The sequence below is a fragment of the Mustela nigripes genome, chromosome 12 (genome assembly GCF_022355385.1).
Source record: "Mustela nigripes isolate SB6536 chromosome 12, MUSNIG.SB6536, whole genome shotgun sequence".
In the NCBI taxonomy this organism is placed as follows: Eukaryota; Metazoa; Chordata; class Mammalia; order Carnivora; family Mustelidae; genus Mustela; species Mustela nigripes.
In genome coordinates, this window is record NC_081568.1 from 152,544,376 (window position 1) to 152,563,911 (window position 19,536).

Sequence of the window (19,536 nt, forward strand, 5' to 3'; positions counted from 1 at the left end):
TCTCCCAATCAGAAGTTATGTTGATTGTTACCTTGCTGTGCAGAAGCTTTTTATCTTGAGAAACAATAGTTCATTTTTGCTTTTGTTTCCCTTGCCTTTAAAGATCTGTGTTGCAGGAAGTTACTGTGGCTGAGGTTGAAGTGGTTGCTGCCTGGGGTTCTCTTCTAGGATTTTGAAAGATTCCTCTCTCTCATTGAGGTATTTCATCCATTTTGGATTTTTTGTTAGATGTGGTATAAGAGAATGGACCAGTGTCATCCTTCTGCATGTGACTGTTCAATTTTCCCAGCATCATTTATCAAAGACATTGCCTTTTTTTTTCCATTGGATATTCTTTCCTGCTTTATTCAAGATCAGTTGGCTATAGAGTCAAAGGTTTTTTGTTTGTTTGTTTGTTTGTTTGTTTGTTTGTTTTCTGGGCTCTCTATTCTATTCCATTGAGCGATATGTCTGTTTTTGTGTCACTACCATGCTGTCTTAATGAACATAGCTTTGTAAACTTGCTTCCAAACAGGAATTGTGATGCCCCAAGCTTTGGTTTTCTTTTTCAATAATCCCCTGGCAATTAGGGGTTTTTCTGGCTACATACAAATTTTAGGATTGTTTGTTTTAGCTCTGGGAAGAATATCAAGGTTATTTTGATAGGGATTGCATTGAATGTGTAGATTGATCTGGGCAGCTTAGACATTTTCACAATGATTTTTCTTCCAATCTATGAGCATAGAAGTTTTTCCATCTTTTTGTGTCTTCCTCAGTTTCCTTCATAAGTGTTCTGTAGTTTCTATAGTAGAGATCCTTGACCTCTTTGATTAGGTTTATTAATAGGTATCTTATGGATTTGAATGCTATAGTAAATGGAATTGAAGCCTTACTTTCTCTTTCTCCATTCAGATTGTTAGTATATAGAAAAGCAACTGATTTATGTGCATTCATTTTGAGCCCTTCATGTTGCTGAATTGCTGTAAGAGTTCAAGGAATTTAGGGGTGGAGTCTTTTGGGTTTTCCTCATAAAGTATATTGTCATATGCAAAGAGAGAGTTTGACTTCTTTGCCAATTTGAATCCATTTCCTTTTTGTTGTACAAATGCCGAGGCTAGGACTTCTAATACTCTGTTGAACAAAAGTGGTGAGAATGGACATCCCTGTCATGTTCCTGACCCAAAGGGTAAAGGTCTCAGATCTTTCCCTTTGAGAATGACATTTGCTGTGGGTTTTTCAGAGATGGCTTTAATGAAACATGTGCCTTCTAACCCTGTATTTTGAGGAGTTTTCATCTGGAAAGGATGTTTTATTTTGCCAAATGATTTTTCTGCATCAGTTGAGAGGATGATATGGTTCTTGTCATTCTTTTGTTAATATGATCACATCAATGCACTTGTCAATGTTAAACCTTCCTTGCATCCCAGGAATTGATCTCCTTTCATCATGAATAGCTCTTTTAACATTCCCTGGGATCTTATTGGCTAGTATCTTGTTGAGTATTTTGGCATTCCTGTTCATCAAGTTTATTGGTCTGTAATTCTCCTTTCCAATGGGATCTTTGTCTGCTTTTTGGATCAAGCTAATGGTTGCTTCATAAAATGAGTTTGGACACTATCCATCCATTTCTTTCTTTCTTTTTCTTTTTTCTTTCTTTTTTTCTTCTTTCTTTGCACTGTCAATGCATACCTCCTATAGTTTTTGTTATTAATTTTAAAAATATTAACATATTAAATAATTTAGCATTTAATCAAATCAATATGAAATATTATTGACAAAATAAATGCATCTTACTTTTCCACTTTTACTCATGTAAATTCATGCCCACTCCCATTTTCATTTTCATTCTTCTATGGCAGTTGGCTAAGCTATATGTCTACATGCTGTGGCGAGTCCCTGACATTGGACCCTCAGAGCAAATACCAGATTGCTCTACCCTTAACTACAGATACCAGTTTCTGAATTTCCTGAAAATGCAGAGAACTGTTGAGCAGGGAAAACACATACACTAATCTCAACCCTTTTTGAGTATGTGCTTGGAATGTGTTCCTTTCTCTTTCCCTCCCTGAGTTTATCAAATCCTCACCATTCCCAAAGACATCACTTAGGTACCCACTTCCTTCTCACAGCATTTTAAGGTATGGTATTTCAGCCCAGGTTTGGTTACCACATGAGCAGCAAGGTAAATGACATCCAGAACACCATAGCTGTGACGAGGGCCTGGGATTGGAGACATGCTTTTATTAGCATCTTGGTGCACAGAATCAAGGAGAAATAATGGCCCTGGAAATTTTCTGCCTATCCCAGAAAGACTCCCCTTGGCTGATGAGGCCATTGGGACTGCTTCCCAGATGAAAATTAGCCTTTCATCTGAGTGTCCTCTGTGGTGAGTTCTCTGTCACCTTGGAGCTTATTTGCACCTGCTCTGAAAGATCAGTGATGGGGACCCATGGGGTTTTCTTCAAAGCTGCTTATACCTGACTTTTTTTGTTCATAAAGGAATTCTGTCAACATAAGCCTCAATAAATCCTGTGGGTCTTTGGAGTCTTGTCCTCAGCCTGGTTCCCTGTCATGGTTTCCTCTGCCCAAGGTCTGTGTTGAAAATGCAATATTTTTCTCCTCATGGACAAAAGACGAAGATGTGCAGAACAGACCCTGAGATCCAGGGGATAGGATTTCTTATGTTATTTATTCTAAATTTTATGTGTACTTGTATAAGAACATTCATAATACTAAATATTATATATCCTCTGTCCCCATAGTAGTCACTGTCATGATTTTATGTGTGTTCCTGAGGTCATATGCAAACTCAACCATCTATGTTCATTTCCCCCCCTAAAGGTGAAGAGAAAATGAGAGGCTTGAAATCATCAAGGGGGCAAATCAGTCATTAGGTTTTCACTTTTTTCTTCTACTTACCATCACAAAGATAAAATAGTACAAAAAACAAAAATCACATTATGCTATAGGGTCAATATTGTGTTTTTAAAAAGCAAAACAATATTTTGTAAGTTTTTACCAACTAGCTGTTGAAGATTGAGAACATGATTTTGCCTTTTAGATACTTGGCTTTATCTTCTTTAACCCTCTGGCCTTGGGTGAGAGGATTAGTTGTCTGCCCATTGACACTTGAGATCTTGCTGTGGTTATTGTGTCATGTGGATTGCTAATAATACTGATGATTAATGTCTGAGAAGAGACTGCATCTGACAGTGAATGTAAATTTTGCAGCCATTTGTACAGCTAAGGCTTCTGTCTCTCCAGTCCTCTTGTCTCTAGCATGGTTTACAGTGACTTCATGCGGGTCTTTGCCTCATTCTTTGTGTGCTCCACTGCTGGGGCCTCTCAGGAAACATCAGCCATAAGTAGACTATATTTGGGGGCTGGAAAAGAGAAGGTAAAAGATGAAAAGTTCCTTGAAAGGAATGAAGGTAGTGAGGGGGAACAGGACTCTGTGGAAAGGCTCCTGACATGGGAGAGGAAGTGATGGAAAGTGGACATTTTTTTTTTTAATTTTTTTTATTTTATTTTTTATTTTTGATAAACATATATTTTTATCCCCAGGGGTACAGGTCTGTGAATCACCAGGTTTACACACTTCACAGCACTCACCAAATCACATACCCTCCCCAATGTCCATAATCCCACCCCCTTCTCCCAAACCCCCTCCCCCCGGCAACCCTCAGTTTGTTTTGTGAGATTAAGAGTCACTTATGGTTTGTCTCCCTCCCAATCCCATCTTGTTTCATTTATTCTTCTACCCACTTAAGCCTCCATGTTGCATCACCACTTCCTCATATCAGGGAGATCATATGATAGTTGTCTTTCTCTGCTTGACTTATTTCGCTAAGCATGATACGCTCTAGTTCCATCCATGTTGTTGCAAATGGCAAGATTTCATTTATTTGATGGCTGCATAGTATTCCATTGTGTATATATACCACATCTTCTTGATCCATTCATCTGTTGATGGGGGTATTTACCCTAAAGATACAAATGTAGTGATCCAAAGGGACACATGCACCCGAATGTTTATAGCAGCAATGTCCACAATAGCCAAACTATGGAAAGAACCTGGAAAGTGGACATTTTGATGGGTTTTTTGAATACTGGTGTTGGGGTCCAAAGCCAACAGCCAAGAAATAATTCTTGAGATGGCTTTGGTGCAAAAAGGTGGTTTTATTAAAGTAAGGGGATGGGATTCATGGGCAGGAAAAGCTGCTGTCCCATGATTGTGAGGAGCATCTGATTCGATACCTTGGGGTTGAGGTGGGGTAAAGGGTGAGGGTAAAGGAAAGAGGTTTCAAATAAAGACTCACAGGATCCTGGAGGGTTGGCTGTGGTCAAGCTGAGGTGGGTTTTCCCTCTAGAGAGTCACTAACAGACTTGGGAGCTTCATGAAGGAGCATGATATTCTGCCTGCCTCAAGTATTTGTTAATGGACTGCATGTTAGAAGGACATTTAATTTTATCTACATTTCCTTCTGCCTTTTTTTCCCACATCAATTTCCTGTTGGGTTTTGTTTTCTGCTTCTGGAGTCCTGGTTTTGAAAAGTTTGAACAGGTGTCCTTTTTCTAGCAGCCATCAGAGAGCACCACAGCAAGTCAGGGCCCCTGAGTTGGATTCTGCAGGACAGAATTGGCCAGATAATCCCAGCTGAGGGAGGCACCCCACAGATGCCAGCTTCAGAGCCACACCCTGGAGTCCTGTACATCCCCGACCACAAATAATTGTGAAAAGGTACTCTGTGTAGGTGCTTAGAAATAACGGTCAGGGTAAAGAATGTTTTTTTTTGCACCACTGAATGAACAGAAGCTTCAGCCTCAGTAGTGAAGCTCCAAGGGCATGAGAAATCACAGGAATGAAAAACACTTATCAGAATATTACAGAAATGTCCTAAATAAGTAAATCTATAGACACAGAAGGTAGCTGATTGCTTAGGGCCGGGGGTGGAATGTAGGATGGGGGTGATGCCTGGGGCTGTGGGTGTGTGTACATGTGTGGTAGAATAGGGGTTTGGGGGTAACTCCCAGGGCTGGGTGTCTGTGTAATGGAATGGAGGCTTGGGGGTGATGGCCAGGGCTGGAGTTTTGTGTGGTAGAATGGAGGTTTGGCGGTGATGCCTAAATAGGAGTGGATTTTCTTAAAGGTAAAAGATTCTGAAATTTCATGATGGATTTACAACTGTGTGAGTATTCTAAAACTCATCAATTCTACATTTTACATGGATGGATTATATGGTATCCAATTACATCTCACTAACACTGTTTTTTTTTTTAAGATTTTATTTATTTATTTGACAGAGAGAAATCACAAGTAGATGGAGAGGCAGGCAGAGAGAGAGAGGAAAGCAGGCTCTCTGCTGAGCAGAGAGCCTGATGGGGGACTCGATCCCAGGACTCTGAGATCATGACCTGAGCCGAAGGCAGCGGCTTAACCCACTAAGCCACCCAGGCACCCCAACACTATTGTTTTAAGCCTTATTTATAGTTACAACTATAAGAGATAGTTATCTCAATACACTTTGCTGCCTCAAGATTTAGTCCTTGATTTTTTTATTAATTTTTTAAATTTTTTTATAAACATGTAGTGTATTTTTATCCCCAGGGATACAGGTCTGTGAATCATCAGGTTTATACATTTCACAGCACTCACCATAGCACATACCCTCCCCAAAGTACTTCTTAATTTTTGTATGTAGTTTTATCTCTTTTTAAATTGGATATGACATGGTAGCTCGGTTGTGATGTTTTTGCAACAGTAGAAATTCTTCTTCAAGCCCCTGTATTTCCCTGATGTGGGTGAGGACACTTAGTGGTGGGACAGCTGATAGAGCATGGAAGAGGGTGACCATGACTTGTGTCATGGAGATTTGGGGAGCGATGGGGCAGATGCATTAACAAGGATGTTTTTAGTCCTTCCTCTGCCTATCTTTCTGCCCAACCTTGACATGTTATGAAGTCTACACTCCATGGCATTGGTCCCACTTTCCTACTCTGCTTTTGATTCTCTGTGCTATCTTTGCTCCCTTTGCTTCCTCCTGGGGCACCTCAGGAAAGCAGCAGTGGAACCCCATGGGCAGGAAGACTGTGAATTCAGCAGAGTTCTGCTGCTCTGGTATTGATATAGGAGGCAAGATTATATTTTATTATTTTATTTTATTTGTTTTTAACATCTTAATTTAATTTTATTTTTTATCAGTTTTCCAAGATTTATTCTTTATACACCACACCCATGAGACAACATATTAAGTGGGAACTTAAAGTGATTCTGAGGAAAGGACACCATTGTCCTCCTTTGAGAAAATTAGCTCAGTGGGAGTGGTGGACATGTCCCCAGTGAGTTGCTTATTTGCTGTGCAATCTTGACTCATCTAAATCACACTCTCTCATACTCTTTAAACATGTAAAAAGGAGATGCAAAGATATATATTTTTAGGAATTTTTTAAAGATGTTTGTAAAGCTCCAGTCTTGAACAATAATATAGGAGGTGTTCAATAACTGGCTTCTTTCCTAATTTCTGTTTCCATGGGTTTCATATTTACTTCCTTTTCTCCTTGTTTCATATACAACATGGAAGTACTGTGTTAAGTACAGGAACCAGGATTAACTTGTGAGATGGCTATCATAAACGGCAGGAAGCAGGATTTTCCTGTGAAGTGGCTATCATTGTCAGCATGAATCAGGATTAGTCTGTAAGGTGGCCATCATCACCAGCATGAATCAGGATTAGCCTGTAGGTGACTATCATCACCATCATGAATCAGGATTAGACTGTGGGTGACTATCGTTACCAGCATGAATCAGTCTCAGCCTGTAGTTGGCTATCATTGCCAGCATAAATCAGGATTATTCTGTGAGGCGGCTGTCATCACCAGCATGTTTCATAAATGAGGAAGCTATGAACTGAGCCCTAGTCAGCAATGTGTCTTTGATCTTTGCCACTGGAACCTGACCGGCCAAACTCTTCATTCATTTGTTCAGGTGACAAGAGTTTGTACATGCAGGGCACTGCTCTAAAGGCAAAACAATAAGCCTCTACCATCACAGAACATTCTGTGGGGAGGAACAAACATTAAGAACAATTGGAAAGAAAACTAATCAAAGGTGGTAAATGGCATGGTGAGAGAAGAAGATGGGGACACTCTCCCCACAGCTTTATTGAGGACTGATTGACAAACATTGTGTATACATATGGTGCACAGCCTGATGTTCATATATATATATATATATATATATATATATATATGAAATATATATATACTGTTTGTATGTATACTGTTTGTATAATTTAGATAGATATACTTTTTTTAAAATTTAACTTAATTTTTCAGTGTTCCAAGATTCATTATTTATGCACCACACCCAATGATCCATACAATACATGGTAGACACTGTTTTTTTTTTTTTTTTTTTAAGATCTTATTTATTTGACAGAGAGAGATTAGAAGTAGGCAGAGCAGAGGCAGAGAGAGAGGGGGAAGCAGGCTCCCCGCTGAGCAGAGAGCCCGATGTGGGGCTCAATCCCAGGACCCTGAGATCATGACCTGAGCTGAAGGCAGAGGCTTAACCCACTGAGCCACCCAGGTGCCCTGGTAGACATTGTTTTAAAGGAGAATAAGAAGCCTAGGAGATTTTCCTTACCAGATGTTATACCTTCCATAATGCCACAGCCTCTAAAACCTCATGATCACAGGTTCAAGCCTCCAGAGAGAGATTGTAAACAATGGGGTCGTAATGTTCAGCATGGTGACTATAGTTCCCAAGACTGGACTGCATCTTTGAAAGTCCTGAGATGAGTAGAGTTAAAAGTGCTCATCCCAAGGGAAAAAAAAAACTAACTCTGTGTGGTGCTGGAACGTTAACTAATCTTATTGTAATCATTTTGAAATATATACATATGTCAAATGATTATGTGATGTGGTATACCTAAAGTTATACAATGGATGCTATATACTAATTCTGTCTTAAGAAAACCAGGAAAAAAACAATGCCCTGGTGATATTGGTGCAAATAGACCAGTGAAACCAAAGAGAAGTTGACCAATTTCTTGGGTAACTGGAAGTAGAATTGTCATCAGTGTAGGACGAGTAGGTAGAGATGAAGGAGACCAGGGGTTTGCATTAAGTTAGGGCAGTGTTCTGCTCAGACATGGGGCATTTTCCCAGACTGCAACAGGCCATGACAGACATCCAGTGCCTGTTCTGAGAGCGGGTCCCACGTGGCTGGAATTTCCATCCTCTTACTCTAATACAAGCAGCGGTGGTGGTAGCTTGTTCTGTTGTCCTTCCACATAAAGCTCATGTTTAAAACACCGCTTCTTAGCTTGGTGCTGGAGGAATGCCACATTGCCTTTCTGAACAGGGCTGGCTCCTCCTCCTCCCACCATGGGCCTCTTTAAGTCCTGGTATCTCCCAGAAAATGGTTGCAGCTTATGCTATGTTCATGACTTACATTTCCAGCAAGTGAAGGACACTGGTAAGAACTGGGAACAGCACAGAGTGGTTTGTACCTTTTCTTTTCTTTTTCTTTTTTTTTTTTTTTTAAAGAAATGCTACTTAATTAAACATTGCAATCTGGAGAGTGGAGAGGGTGGTGCCTCTCAAGTCTGGTATACAGAGCTTGGTGGAGTCCTGGAAGGTGAAAGCCCCACTGTGTATCCTCAGCCTCCCTCTCCAAAAACCTCATTCACCTTTAATTGGAGCAATGAAGCAGCCATGAAGGGTAAGCAAGCTGAGTTTGAGGGGAGCATTGGTGACTGCAGGTCAGCCAGGACCTCTGGAGAACATGTGGATCACGGATTTCCTTTAAGTCTGTGCCCACTGGGAGCTGAGCATCAGGATGGAAGAAACCAAGGCCCTCCAGTCTTCTGGATTGCTGGAGTGGAACCAGAGACCACTATGAACCTCTACCTACAGGGGGAACTCTTGTCTCAAAGGGACTGATTTCTTGGAGACCTTTGAGCTCCTGGGATTTACTACAAGCCCTTCAGCTGAGGTGTTGAGCCTTTCCTCAGCAGGAGCATGGTGATGTGCCACTATGGGAGCCTCATGATTGGATGTGCAGGGATGGAGGTCTGTCTCTTCCCTATGTCCCCCTGCAACTGCAGCTCTCACACTCCAGGCTCATAAAGCTTGGGTCCCACAGGGACACTCTTCACTTCCCCAGTGGATGGATTTGCCCCCTCTCATGCTTTCTGGTTCTCTTTATTTCAAGTTATTGTGATGGATAAGTTGAGAGTTCTGGTTTGGCAGAGCTCTACACACTGATGAGCTGGGAAGGGACAGGGCATAGAAGCTCTGTGTCCCCCACCCTAAAGCTGACCTTGCCCTGTGCATCTCTCTCACTCGGCTGCTTCTGAGTTGTATCCTTTATAAAAAAATGGTCCTTACAAGCATGGCACTTTTCAGTGAGTTCCACTATTCATTGAACTTGAAGGATGTTCTGTGGGAAACCCAGAATTGATAGCTTAATCCTTCCAAATTATTGGTGGACCCTTGAACTTGTGGTTCCATGGGACTGAGACCCTTCCACCTGTGGGCTCTGTGGTAACTCAACAGCTTGTGTCTATACTGGATTGGATTGTTGGACACCTAACTGGGGGTGGATGATTGATCAGCAAGCATGCAGGGCCCCAAGCACTTAACTCACCTTGTTACCATGCACAAGTCACTCCATTTTCCTTTTTGTGCAAAAATGCAATTAATAATTATGTCTGTATCAGTTCAATACTTTGAGATTTAAAAGGACAGCTATTGCATTCGGAGTGCTGCCAAGAATGCAATAAGGTCTATTTTCATCTGTTTCTCTTCTCATTATCTTTGAGGGGTAAATGTCAGAAATAAGGTAATGGGTTAAAGACTCAATTTCAGTTTCCCTTCTAGTGGGCAACATGCTCAGGAAATTAGGGGACTTAGTTTGGAGTGGAGTCTCTGGAACACAACCTCCCAGGATAGAAAAGTTCATTCTGTGACCATGAATGAGCAAAAGGTATCTGCTTTCCACTTAATGATTTGTTGTTTAGTTGTATTGAGAATTACCTTAATAGACACATAAGCCTCATTTTAGGAATTATTAGCATTGATTCCTGGAGGACAAGAATGTCTCTAGGACTGTGAACTCACTTTCATTAAGCATCTTTCTGCTCCCTAAAATGCTGTATATTCTAATTAAGGGGTTGTTAGGTACCAGTCATACCTTTTGGTAATCTAGAGCAGTGATATCAGCATCTAAATAATAAACAGGTGTATCAGTCAGAACATAGCCATGTGACAGAAACTAGACCACTTGTTTCAACTGAAGGAATTTAACATAAAGATTGTGGGGAATTAGAGGTTGGGTCTCTGAAAAGAAAGACAACTCAGAAGTTTTATGGGGGGAATGACTTCAGCAAACAGGTAGTGGGCTTTATGAGAATGTGGGTGTTTGGAGGAGGGTCCCAGGAGAGTGCTGCTGGGCTGCTGGTGGTGTGAAGTGCTGGTCCTGCAGGTGTGCAAGTGGAGTCAGCTGCTACTGGCAGGGAGAGGAAACCTCACTGTAGAAGCATCGAAGGACAAAGGGAAGCCAGACGGAGAACATCCTCTCTCCTTTCCAGCCTGGCAGACTGACTGAGGAACTTCCCACAGGATGTATTTACAGGAAGCAGCTGACAGGCAAAATCATTTTTGCTCAAGTCCCAACTTCGCATCAGAAAGAGGAGTACAGAGGGGTCAACTTGCTGTCAAAAGAATAGCTTTATAGCTGGCACTGTGATAGTATAGGGCGCGGGTATAAAAAATACATTTGAGAATCAAGTGTGTACCTGTCAAGAGATGATTAAGTGAGGTTTCAGAAGGTGGGAGTAAGGAAATAGGCAACTAGGAGAAATCCTGACAGTTAATTTTAGTTTTTCAAGGAAGGCTTTGTCTATTGTGGGGATGGGGGGTTAAAAGGAAGAAGATGATGAATATATATCACTTCTTTGTCCATTCATCTCTTTGTGGACATTTGGGCTGCTTCCATATCTTGGCTAGTAAATAAAGCTGCAATAATATCTTATTAAATTAATATCAGCTGTGACCAAGAATAAGATCAATTAGTAACAACAGGAATGGACCCAGAGGGTAGTAGGCTAAGAGAAATCATTTAGTCAGAGAAAGGCACTCGTATGTAGAATTTAAGAAACAAAACAAGTAAGCAAGTGGAGAAAAAGAGAGAGACAAACCAAGAAACAGACCTTAAATATGGAGACCAAACTGATGGTTACCAGAGGGGGGTGGGGTGGGAGGATGGGTGAAGAAGGTGAAGGGGATTAAGAAGATATTTGCCATTAAAAACAGACACACAGACCAGTGAAACAGAGTAGAGAGCCCAGATATGGACCCTCTACTCTATAGTCAAATAATCTTCGACAAAAGAGGAAAAAATATACAGTGGAAAAGATAGTCTCTTCAATAAATGGTGCTGGGAAAATGGGACAGCTATATGTAGAAGAATGAAACTCAACCCTTCTTTTACACCGCACACAAAGATAAACTCAAAATGGATGAACGACCTCAACATGAGACAAGAATTCATCAGAATCCTAGAGGAGAACATAGGCAGTAACCTCTTTGATATGAGCCACAGCAACTTCTTTCAAGATATGTCTCCAAAGGCAAAGGAAACAAAAGCTAAGATGAACTTTTGGGACTTCATCAAGATCAAAAGCTTCTTCAGAGCAAAGGAAACAGTCAAGAAAACAAAGAGGCAACCCACGAAATGGGAGAAGATATTCACAAATGACAGTACAGACAAAAGGTTGATATCCAGGATCTATCAAGAACTCCTCAAACTCAACACACCCAAAACAGACAATCTTTTCAAAAAATGGACAGAAAATATGAACAGACACTTCTCCAACGAAGACTTATAAATTGCTATCAGACACATGAAAAAATGTTCATCATCACTAGCCATCAGGGAGATTCAAATTAAAACCACATTGAGATACCACCTTACACCAGTTAGAATGGCTAAAATTAGCAAGACAGGAAACAACGTGTGTTGGAGAGGATGTGGATAAAGGGAAACCCTCTTCCACTGTTGGTGGGAAAGCAAGTTGGTGCAGCCACTTTGGAAAACAGTGTGGAGATTCCTCAAGAAATTAAAAATAGAGCTTCCCTATGACCCTGCCATTGCACTACTGGGTATTTACCCCAAAGATACAGATGTAGTGAAAAGAAGGGACATCTGTACCCCAATGTTTATAGCAGCAATGGCCATGGTCTCCAAACTGTGGAAAGAACCAAGATTCCCTTCAATGGACACATGGATAAGGAAGATGTGGTCTATATACACTATGGAGTATTATGCCTCCATCAGAAAGGATGAATACCCAACTTTTGTAGCAACATGGATGGGACTGGAAGAGATTATGCTGAGTGAAATCAGTCAAGCAGAGAGAGTCAATTATCATATGGTTTCACTTATTTGTGGAGCATATCAAATAGCATAGAGGACAAGAGGAGATGGGGAGGAGAATGGAGTTGGGGGAAATTGGAAGGGGAGGTGAACCATGAGAGACTCTGGACTCTGAAAAACAATCTGAGGGTTTTGAAGGGGTGGGGTGGGAGGTTGGGGGAAGCAGGTAGTGGGTATTGGAGAGGGCACGAATTGCATGGAGCACTGGGTGTGGTGCAAAAACAATGAATACTGTTACGCTGAAAATAAATTTAAAAAGAAAAAAAAAAGAAGAAGAAAAGAAGACCCTTGTCATGATGAACACTAAGAAATGTATAGAATTGTTGAATCACTATATTGTACAACTTAAACGAACATAATACTATGTTATTATATTTCAATAAAGGATAAATAGAGAAAAAGAAAGATATGATCAAATTTGTGTACTTTACTGATTTTTAAAAAGCATCTGATGATTAGGGTGCCTGGGTGGCTCACACAGTGTTCAGTTCATGAGCTCATGGTTGTGGGATCAAGCCCTGTATCAGGCTCTATGCTCTGAGTGGTGTCTGCTTTGGACTCTCTCTCCTTCTCCCTCTGCCTCTCCTCACATTCTCTCTCTCTCTTTGGAATAAATAAATAAACCTTAAAAAAATCTGACAGTTGTTAATGATGGAAACATGAAAGATAGCAGTAATTCTTCAAGAAAAAAGTTGGCATACTTGATTTTGTTTTTTATCATGAACTGGGAATGACATAATTAGAACTTTTTTTTTCTGCTAAATAATTAACATCAGAAAGAGGTGCCAAGAAAGTCTAGAGTAAATGTCATTCTCTTTTCCATACATCTCCCAATGACAAAAGACTCTATAACAAGACAGTCTGGTAAGTCAGCTACCTGACAGTTTTACAAACTTGTATTTACTATGTAAGAAACCTTTATTGACTGAAGGCAGATCCTTTGTGGGTGTCAGTGAATTTTTTAGAGTATTATTATCAGGTTTTCTTTTTTCTTTCTTTTTTTTTTTTTTTAAGATTTTATTTATTTATTTGACAGACAGAGATCACAAGTAGGTAGAGAGGCAGGCTGAAAGAGAGAGAGGAAGAAGCAGGCTCCCTGCCCAGCAGAGAGCCCGATGTAGGACTTGATCCCAGGACCCTGGGATCATGACCTGAGCCGAAGGCAGCGGCTTAACCCACGGAGCCACCCAGGCGCCCCTATTATCAGGTTTTCATGAGGAAGATATTGGCTTTCTTTTTGTTGACTTGAAGAGCTATCTACTCAGGTTGGACACCTTGAGAAGGTGGATACAGGACCATTTTTGACTAGAGCATCCAATAAATGACTTGTAAAGATCTTGGCTGGAGTTTCAACCACTTATCACTTCATCTCTAGTGATCATGCATCTAATTATCACAAGAAACAATTTAAAAGATTTTTTAGCTAAAAGCAGTAAGTGGTGCAGGGAAGTAGTTAAGTCATTCAAGGAATGCTACCTTTCTTGTAAAAGTAATTTTAAAAAAAGGGGAAGATTCTAGGCTTTTGTAAAAGCCTTGCTGAAACAGTGCCCTCTACTGCTGGAAACCTTTTTCTGCTTACTCTCATTTTTTTGTGGCTTGAGCTCAGTGACAAGGAGTATGGTGTGGATGAAGCTGGACAATGACTAATTAATAGAATTAGGAATTTTCACAAATGGAAAATAGAACAGTATAATTATTTTAAGTATTATTAAATGTTTTCCTTTTTTTTCTTTTTGACATTATTTAAAAAACAATAACATTTTAAATATCCTAGAAATGTCTTTAAGGTAATGTCAATTTTAGCTCTCTCTTAACCTTTGGCCAAGGAATTCAGGGCTTTCTGGCTAACTTCAGTGTGATAAATATTTATCAGGCACTGCTCAATTTCTTGAGTTGGAAACACGATTTTAAACATCTAAGGCAGGGATAGAATTTGCCAAATGTAATTGAGTCTATTCTTCTTAAAGAATAAAAATGGCTTTCTGTTGTCATTGTTGCACAAAGTCTAAGTTACTATGGGTGGAAATGCAGCACCTGTGGGGTTCAGTCCAGGTGTGAAGACAATCCACTGTGGATGTGAAGCTGGCACGTCTCAGCCTTGTACCACTAGCCCTATGGGCAACACGAAGCTGTGCATAGTCTGTCTGAAAGCCTCCCGTAGCTCCTGCAGCTAAGTGATTGTCTGGTAGCCTTTGCATTTAATAAACTGGCAGGAGATTTTTTCTATCTAAATACTATGTGATAGATAATTTTAGCTAGCCATATATTGTGTGCACGAGGTTCATAAAGATTTTTCAATTATTCCTTTCCATTTATCAACTGAAATTTTGTTTCATATGTGATTTTTTTTACACTGGTGGCGATTCATCATGGAGCATATAAAAATTAATTTGACTCACCCCCTCAAAAAAAATCTCATTATATTCACAGTACAGAGCAATAGATTTCCAAAGTTTTCATAGCAAAGTGATACTTTTAGAAAAGTACCTGGAAAGCACTCACCTTATCCTGTTTTCTTCATGAGTATTTCTCAGATTTTTCCACAAAGTATTAAAAAAGCAGAGGACAGTGAATTTCAGAAACCTTACCATAATATAGAAGAGTGCATCAAAGCACACAAAGTATTTGAAACTTAGGTTTTTATGATAAAAATTTACCTACATTTTTTCTATCTATTCTCTCAGTTTATTATAATGGAAGCATGCTTTCATTTAATTATCAGTTCAATTATTTAAATATCTTCTCAAGCATCAAATAACATTGATGCTTCTGGAAAATTCATCATGTTTACCTTGTGCTTTTATGTAACTCTGATGTAGAATATTCTGGGGTCTCTGGTGTTCCAGATGCATGCCAAACCATCCCCAAACTCAGTAGCTTGGGATAACTCACCATTTTGCACATTGGGAATTTGGGCAGAGCTCAGCTGTAAAGTTCTTTGATTCTATGCTGTGTCTACTGAGGTCATGGTGTGGTATTGAACTAGTGGGCAGGAGGGGCTCAGAGAGCCCCACTCAGGTGTGGTAGAATTGGTTGGAAGCCTGACAGAGGAAGGATGGAAGGTGATAATGTCTGCCCACAGTCTTCCCAGCACGGCTACCTAACAGCAGTTAAGCTTTCTACCTGGTAACTACAGACCCAGACTGTGTTAACTGCACACTACCAGATTTCCTTTGATCTTGCCTTGGAAGGTCTAAAATATCACTTTTACCTCGTTTTAATAAGAAGTACTTTGAGATCATCTTTAAGCTAGCACACCTGTTTTGAGAAATATAGTCTTCAGTCCTCTCAAATGTGTTCTAAAATTAGGTCACATCCATACATAGCTGTATGTGTGGACTGACATTTTTGCATCCATGACAGATTGCTCTCATTGAATTGTGTCCTGGACCTGTGCCATTAGGAAAAGTCAGGAGAGAAAGTTCTTATGCATCATTATGCATGTCACTAAAGTAGTTCTAAAGGGCTTAGTTATTGCCTGGAGGGCAACCCAGGGGAAAATTTCTTTGTGGTTGTGAAAATGGGAAGAGTCATGATTCTTCTACATTTCTTAAATCAAATGCTATAGCTTTGCAATCTTTATTTTCTTTTTGCCTTTACTATCAAGAAAACTTCAATTTTCCTTTTGTCCTAATTATATGGTTGTTTTGTTGTTGTTGTTGTTGTTGTTGTTGTTATTATATTTATTTTCTCTGCCAGGTTATGTTAGTATCTGGGATATGTATGACAGCAGGATAAAAATGAATAAGTTAAATATAACTAAATACAAAACAAAATATTTAAAATACTTTGTGTGCTTTGATGCACTGGTAAGGTTTCTGAAATTCACTGTCCTCTGCTTTTCTGAACACTTTGTGGAGAAAGCTGAGAAATACTCATGAAGAAAACATAATAAGGTGTGTACTTTTCAGGTACTTTTCTAAAAGTATCACTTTGCCAGGAAAACTTTGACAAAAATGCAAATACAGAGTCCTAGTATTGTGGCTGTGTTCTACTAAAGGAGGCGGTCAGTATGGACGTTAGTACTGGTCTCAGTTCCAACAGTTACTGGAACAACCATGAACACGTTACCACTCCAATAACCAAATTCTTACATGACAATGGAAAAACATGGAAATTGGAAATATGGAAATATGGACAATGGAAAAAATTACCTCCTGGGGATATTTTAAACAAGATATCATACATAAATACACTTAATCTAGTACCTGCATCTTCAAAGCCTTCTACAAATGTTGGCTGTCATGATGACTTTGCACTTATTATTTAAACTTATAGTGTCCTTAAATTTGACTGTATTTATATCTTCTATTCTCAACTAGACATTGTTTGTTTAGGTATTATGCTATTTTGGTTTATACCCATAAATCTAATATAGAGTCTTATGCATCCATAATAAATATGCTTATTTCTGGCCATTGAGGGGAACTTCCTATATGAGAAAACAGAATTTGGGTAGGCGGAAGCATCATCTAAAGTTACAGGAAGAGAAAAGTAATCTTCACTTTTAGAATTTTAAAAAAGTCACATAAAATTTATGGAATTTAAAAATATGGAGACAACCTTTCCTCAGTCAGTATGGCTAAAATTAACCACTTAGGAAACAACAGAAAGGGGAACCCTCCTGCACTGTTGGTGGGAATGCAAGCGGGAGCAGCCACTCTGGAAAATAGTCTGGACGTTTCTCAAGACATTTCTCAAGACCTAGCATTACTGAATATTTACCCCAAAGATACAAATGTACTGATCTGAAGAGGTACCTGCACTCCAATTTCTATGGCAGCAATGCTCACAATAGCCAAACTATGGGAAGAATCCAGATGTCCATCGACAGATGAATAGATAAAGAGGTAGTATATATATGTATGTATGTATATATATACTATTACTCAGTCACCAGAAAAATATGAAATCTTTCCATTTGCAACAACATGGATGGAACTAGAGGGTAGTGTGCTAAGCGAAAAAGTCAATCAGAGAAAGACAATTATCATATGATCTCACTCATATGTTGAATTTAAGAATTAAAAGATCATAGGGGAAAAGAGAAAAGAAAAAGACAAAATCAGAGAGGGACACAAACCATAAGAGACCCTTAACCATAGGGAACAAACTGAGGGGTGCTGGAGGGGAGGGGGCTTAGGGATGGGGGAACTGGGTGATGGATATTAAGGAGGGCATGTGATGTAATGAGCACTGGATGTTATATACGATGGATGAATCACTAACCTCTACCTCAGAAAGCAATAATGCATTATATGTTAATTAATTGAATTTATATAAAAATAAAGAAAAAAACACAAAAAATATGTGGAGACAAACAAATTTATTATCATATCAGATCATGATTCAGTTTCACATAATGTATCCTTAGGAGTAATGAAAATGGAAGAGGGAAGATTTGAAAGAGACAAAGGGGAGAAAAATAAGAATAAATAGGAAGATGAAAAGGAGCAAGAATTAGGAAACTAGAAATGACCAATTCTGTTTAAACGACTCCTAAAAACAAATGGCTTCTGAGAACAAAGACTATTGGGAGGGGTGGGGTTTTAAGCACTATGACCACACAGAAGGTGAAATGTTGGGACAGGGACTTGGGGGGGGCTTTCAAATCTCTCAAAACACTCCTTGGGTGTCAACTCCTTCAGCACACAACACGCTTGCCCAGACTTCTGTCACCAACAGGGACTGTCATGTCTTAGAGCCTCATCTCCTGCAGAACCTCCAGGTCCTTGACAGGAGTCTCCTCAGAGCTCCCTTCACATCCTTATTCCTCAGGGTGTAGATGAAGGGGTTGAGGGTGTGGGTGATTATGGAATATAAGAGGGAGATAAACTTGCCCTGCTCTTGGGAGTAGCTGGAAGGGGGCTGCAGGTACAAGTAGATGGCAGGCAGGTAGAAGAGGGAGACCACCACCAGGTGGGAGGAACAGGTCCCAAAGGCTTTGTGCCTTCCCCTGGAGGACTGGATCTTGAGCACTGCATGGGCGATGAAGCCATAGGAGAGAAGGATGAGGGCTAGGGGCACCAGCACAAAGAAGGCCACCAACACAGCCAGTGTAGCATCATTCACGGTGGTGTCTGCACACGACAGCTTGATCATGGCTGGCACCTCACAGAAGAAATTGTTCAGCACCTGCTGCCCACAGAAAGGCAACTGCACTGTCAGCACCACGTGAATGAAGGGAGTTTCCAAAGCTGCTGAGCCAGGCCACAGCCACTAGCTGCTGGCAGAGAGGGCTATGCATAATAATGGCATACCAGAGGGCATTCACAGATGGCCACATAGCGGTCCAGGGCCATGGTGGCCAAGACGATGCACTCAGTGCATCCCAGCCAGTGGAAAATGCGGTACTGCGCCATGCAGCCACCATAGCTGATGGTCTTCCTGGAGCTGCCCATGTTAACCAGCATCTGTGGGACTGTGGTGGTGGTATAGCAGAGATCCAGGAAGGAGAAGTATCTGAGAAAGATGTACATGGGGCTGTGGAGCTGGGGATCCAGCCGGGACACCAGGGTGATAGCAATGTTTTCCAACATGGCCAGAATGTAGGACACCAGGAGGACCACAAAGAGGGGGAGCTCCAGTCATGGCCTGTCAGAAACACCTAGAAGGGTGAAATCCTTAGGGAGATCCTCCAAGAAGCTCTGGTTGTCACCTCTCATGCGGAGGCATTCTCTGGAGACTGTGATGAGTCAAAGTGAATGAAACCTGAGAATAGGAATTAGTTGCCTTCCTAATGGCTGTGCCTGAGCTTTCCTACAGAGTTGCATCCTGTCTTACCTCTGTGGAGACCCTGAGGTGTGGGGAAGTCAGAACCAGGAGGCAGAGCAGCTGCCCATGTGTTTGCTCTGCTTCCTGCTCTATGCCATCTTTCTTTATGAAATTTAATTTTTGCATCTGTGAAGTGGGAAGAAAATACTTGTTAAGTTCTGGGGATGATAGAGCGGTATGATGTTTGTGAAAATGTATCAAAAATAAATAAAAAAATTCTTCTGGTTTGGTCAAAGTCTGCTACATCCCCCATCACCATTAAAATGTTTGACTTCTCTCTGCAAACTCACTGACAGGGAGTTGACCACTTTCTTTAGTTTTTTCGCTTTGCCTTTTGGAAG

General features: G+C 40.4%; 1 pseudogene; it reads right to left on the reverse strand.

Annotated features, from left to right (window-relative positions):
- Positions 1-18,127: 18,127 nt before the first annotated feature.
- LOC132028084 (olfactory receptor 2B11-like) lies at positions 18,128-19,086 on the reverse strand (annotated as a pseudogene).
- Positions 19,087-19,536: the final 450 nt, after the last annotated feature.